Source organism: Tupaia chinensis, unplaced genomic scaffold (assembly GCF_000334495.1).
Source record: "Tupaia chinensis unplaced genomic scaffold, TupChi_1.0 Scaffold000031_1, whole genome shotgun sequence".
NCBI lineage: Eukaryota > Metazoa > Chordata > Mammalia > Scandentia > Tupaiidae > Tupaia > Tupaia belangeri.
The window spans coordinates 158778-164417 of NW_006159461.1; positions in this window are offsets into that span (position 1 = coordinate 158778).

Below are 5640 nucleotides of genomic sequence, written 5' to 3' on the forward strand. Positions count from 1 at the left end.
TTTGGTTATGAACTGTCACACTGTAAGAGACAAATGCTCAAGAAACTTTTACCATTTCCATAATTTGAAGAAAATGTGTGTGGAAGTTTGAAAAGAAATATTACTAGACAGCCAGAAGGGCAACATCTGTGCCTTTATAAGTAATGTATGAATTTTATTAGTTGCTATTTTTATGGATATTTATTCAATGAGGAAGTTAGCCATAATTACTAGATTTTCTATTATCAAAAGAATATGTCTCTGTATTTTTTCAGCTAAGTTAACTACACTGTTTTCTGATTATTCAGGGCTACCAGTGTGTAGACTTTCTCCCACTTATTCTCTACTTACTATGGTACGGCTGAATTCTAGAGTTATACACCCAAAGTGTTCAAGTGATCTATTTATAGGATTATCTTTCTCTGGTATGATGTCTCATAACTTCTCCTGTGAAATGGAACCATAGGTTTCATCCTATGAAGTTGTCCTGAAATAGTCCAAAGCTATTCTTTTCTTGGACCAATGGTTATTTTATTTTCTTTCTTTGGGCTTCTGGGTCAAAATGTTTATATACTTATTTATATTATCAAAGAGCTAACCACTTAATGAGAAATTACCAGGCCAGAATCTAGGAAAAGAGAGAAAGCCCAGAGTGATAAGCAAACAACTGGAAATGGAATTAAGCTTGTGGCGACTTTGTAGGAAATGGGGTAGAATCAAATCTGGGGCTATTTTAAAACAGAACAATAGATAATTCTCCAGTTAAAACTGGGATCCAAAAGGTTATATTAACAGAGTAAGAATGAACATGAAGTAACCTACCCTCTTAAACTTACATCCTAGGTTAATGTTGCATACATGGGGTTTAAGGTGGCTTAAGCCTTGAATGTGAACTGCTAGTGCTCAGCTTACGTAAACAAAAGTAATTTTCTGGAGACAGGTGATGTCATTCTAGGCTCCAAATTATTCTTTTCTTTCCCCTGTAAATATTACATTTAGCTCTCATCAAGGAAAAACATAAACAACCTCAGAAGAATCCGGAGAAAAAATAAACAGAAAGCAGACCCACAAAGACTTAAGATATGGAGGTTATTATACAGACAAAATATTTAATAAATAAGAAATTATCGAACATAATAGAATAAGAAATAAAAATCAATTGACAATAACCAAATGAAAGATTGGTGGCAGTATAGGACAGTTACCTAGACATATTTCAGTTAATAATTGCTAAACTAGAAGCTAAGTAGAAACAGCTCAGAGATGGAAAATTCAGCAAGAGAAAGTCAGAGACATGGAGAACATACACATAAAGTCTAAAATGCTTTTTAAATTTATCAGTATAAGAAAAGAGAAATAAACAGACACCAATTTGAAGGTTAAACAATGATTTGTAGCCCAATTTAGTGAAATTAACATCAAAACCAAAGAGAAAAAGCAGGAAAGAGGATTCTAAGACTAGCTCATTACTTGTTTTGGAGCAATTCTATGGCTGGAAAAATAACAGAAAAGCTGAAAAAAAAGAAAACCAGTTAAAAAGAAGCCAAGTTAAGCTTATCAGCTAGCTAACAAGTTCACAAGGATTTGTAGAATCAAGTTCACAGAAGAGAAACACAATGATGTCAATTTGAGATACACCACCATTTTTACCCTAGAAGCATTTTTCAATCTGAAAGTGATTGGCTTCTAGACAAAATATCTGAGTAGAGTAATGGCAGTTTCACAGAGCTGAGGAGATAAAAATTAGAACTCAGAAGCCACTAAGGAGAAGACTAGGTGGCTGCTGCAAAGTTCTCATTGGGATTCTAAGGGAAGCATGCAAAGATTAAAGGTAAAGTGTTGCAGAAATAGTCCAACCTCATAAGGATTGAAAATAAACCTCAATTTAGTCTAATCTCTAAGTGAATTAAATTGATCTTCGAGTAACCTAAAGCCTACCTACCAAGGAAAGTAAATCCGATCTGAAAGGCGATAAAGTTATACAGAACCTTGAGTAAACTCTATAATCTTTAAATGTAGCAACAGACATTTACTCAGAAACAACCAGATTATATTTACAGAATATAGAATGTAACTATGCAATCATTGTTCTCACACTAAAAACGAGAAAAATCAATATAAGACATGAAATTATAGATTTTCCTTTTAATCCATTGAAGTGGTAAATTTGATCTGAATTGCAAACGGCGGAGAGCAAGCCAGGGAGTAAAAAAATCCCTGACTGCTTCCAACCACATTAGACCAGCAAGAGGATCTACCATGGAAACAGGTAAAGAGAAGCCAGTTGTATTTTAATGAACTTCAGTTGGCTACATGTAAGCAAGCCTAATGGATTAGAATCCCAAGGATTCACAGACATATGGCAAATTAGCATTCATCCTTAAACAATTTCCCTAGGGAGAGAGTGGGTCAAACACTGGAGCAGAGCAAGAAAGCACAGAAAAAGTCACAGCAACTGACTGCTATCCTTTAAAGCCAGGGCACAGAGAAATAAGAAAAAGTATCCCAAGGTGTAGAAATCTGGGAGTGAAACTAAAGAGCAATGAGAATTTCTCAGTCAATCAAAATCTGTAAAGCAGAACAAATTCTCTCCTGGTTAGACATTGGCCAGTTGAGCTTAACAAATTCTCCAGAGCCTTGACTATGTTAAAATCTTAAGTCTTGATAAAGAAAATACTTTGTCCTGTTCATCAAATATTTGAAGTCAATGATGAGTTGACTTCCACAAGAATTGCCATTAAACTTAGACTTAGACCAATCACAGATTAGTGACTCAGTCATTGACTTTAGTAATCTGATAGAGAAGTACACAAATGTGCCTGCAGGTGCATGCACACAAACACACGCACACATCTACACACACAAAGACACACACACATCTACACACACACACACACCTCTACACACATATATTCTTACATATATACATATATATATATATGTTAAACAATGAAAGAAACAAATAATCTAAACCCCATGAACAATGTCAGATGGTCTAACATACATATATAATTGAACTCCTAGGGGGAGAAAATACAGAGGTGGGGGGAGAAAAAAATTTGAACAGGAAATGGTGAAGAATTTTTGTAATTGAAAATCATATTAACTCACAGACTTAATAAACTCAAACCTGGATAATTACAAAGAAAACATACACACAGGTACAATATAGTTTAACCACTGGGGGAGAAAAAAGAGAAATCTTAAAAACAGATGGAAAAAAGAAGACATATTTAAATCAAGACAACAATATTAAGAGTTCTCTTCTCATATGAAACAATAGAAGAAAGAAAAGAAGGGAACCAGCAGTTAGCGTAATGGCTATGTCGCTGGACTCCCACGTAGTCGACCGTGGTTCGCGTCCCGGACCCGGTGGCTTAAAACTCACGCCGGGCACGTGTGCGTACGTGCCCAAGATCCCGAGAGGAGAATGGAGGAGAAGGGATTGCGGCGTGACCATCCCCCCTGGGGGGTGATTTCTCGCTTTCTGTCTCTATGTCTCTCTCTGTCTGTCTGGCGAGCGCACGCGCCCTATAGCGAAAAAACCTCTCCAAAAAAAAAAAAAAGAAAGAAAAGAAAAGAGAATTAACATATTTAAAATGGTAAAAGATTTAAAAATCCTGCCAATCTTTAACTATGTGTAATATCATTATTCTTTAAAATAGGAAAGTAATATTAAAAAAAATTACACAAAGGCAAATATAATGGAATTTATATTTGGTTGAAGGGAAATGTTCAAACATTAGAGGACCACAATAAAGAGAAAGAGTGATATTTGGGTAATTTAAAATATCTGTTGACTATTTTAAGCGAAATTAATAGTAATGTATTGTACTGTTCATAACATTTGTCAAAGCAAAATATGACAAGAATACAAAGAGTGGGGAAGGTAAATAGAATTTAACTGCTGTGAATTTCTCATATTGTATATGAAATAGAATAATATATTAATATGGCTGAGATTAATTTGGACAATCACGTTCTAATGTCTAGAGTTATCAACTTTAAAATTACTGAAAGTCATAGCCAAAGAACCAAGAGAAAAGATAAAGTGGCATACTGAAAACACAAATATCGAAAATTCTGATTCACTCAAACAAAAAGTAGGAGAAAGAAAAGAAGAAAATATATGTGAGAAAAGTGGAAAACTACTCAGAGGTTAGGATTACATGTATTAGTATTAATAACGATATTAAAAGTAGATGAATTAGATACTCTATTTAAAAGACAGAAATTACGGGGGCCAGTAGGTGGTGTACTGGTTAAGGCACTGGACTCTCCCCATGTGGTTGACAGTAGTTCAAGTCCCATACCCAGCAACTTGAAACTCACATGTACATACCCAAAATCCCAAGAGAATGTAGGCATAGCCACCCTGCCTGGGAATGAGCTCTCCCTTTCTGTCTCTCTGTCTGTCCGGCAAGCACACCACAATTCCCTCATAAAAAAAACTTAAAAAAAAAAAAAAAAAAGAAAAAAAGAAAAAAATTATCCCACTAAATTTAAAAACTAAAATCCAAAAATATGCTGTTTTCATAAAACACACTTTAAAAATGGATAGCCAAAAGTAAAAGTACAGAAGATATGATATAAGCACCAAGCATAAGAAAGTTGATGTAACCATGCCAGTGTCAGATAAAATAGGTTTCAGGAAAAATAATATTGCCAAAAATAAGGATATATATTTCATCATAATTAAAGGATCAGTTCATCAAGTACAGAAAACTAACGTTTCTAAGGTTCATTTAATATTACAACTTGAAAACATGTAAAACTGGCTAGTACTAATGACCACAGCGATGCAAACCTGGGCTGCTGGACTCACATAGCAAGACCCAGGTTTGTGCTTCCAAGCCTCCCCATACACACCAGGGGTGCACACGTGTCTATGATTCCGGCTGACTGAGGCAGGGTTTAGATTGTGGTGTGGAGACCCTTTTGGGGTTGTCTTTCTGTCTGCCACTCTCTCTCACTCAGTGGAGAGAGAAACAAACACATTAAAATAAAGTATGTGAAACAAAACTTGACAGCAATAAAGGAAGAGCTAGCAACCTCCACTCATGACTCAAGATTTTAACAAGTATATCTCGGTCATTGACAGAAAGTAGAGGAAAATCAGAGACTTAGACATTTTGAAAACGCAAGCAGCAAGCTGAACTATTTGCCAGGTACGGAAGCCCTGCACCCCCACACAATGGCAGAATGCGTGTTACAGTCAGATGAGCATGGGTGTGGGCTGAGATGGCCCACTAAGTGGCCCATATAGTAAGCTTCCACACATCTAAAGGAATGAGATCACACACAGTGTGTTCTCTGGTTAGGACAGGGCTTAATGACAAAGCAATGGCAGTTATATATCCAGAAAACATCCTACTATTTTAATACATTTCTTAAAAACAACCAAGGAAACCAGCAAAAACCAAAAACAAAAGAACAAAACCAGGGACCAACAGGTGGTGTGCTGGTTAAGGTGCTGGAATCCCACGAGGTTTCTCAGAGAGCAAACAATTACCATGATTGGTTCCCTTCCAAAAACCTGACCTTCGAAACCTTGCTCTGATTGGCCACTAGAATCCCTCAAATTTGCATATCCGGCACCTCATGATTGGTCCAAAAGCAACCAATCATAACCCACCGTTAACAACCAATCAGGGCCCACCA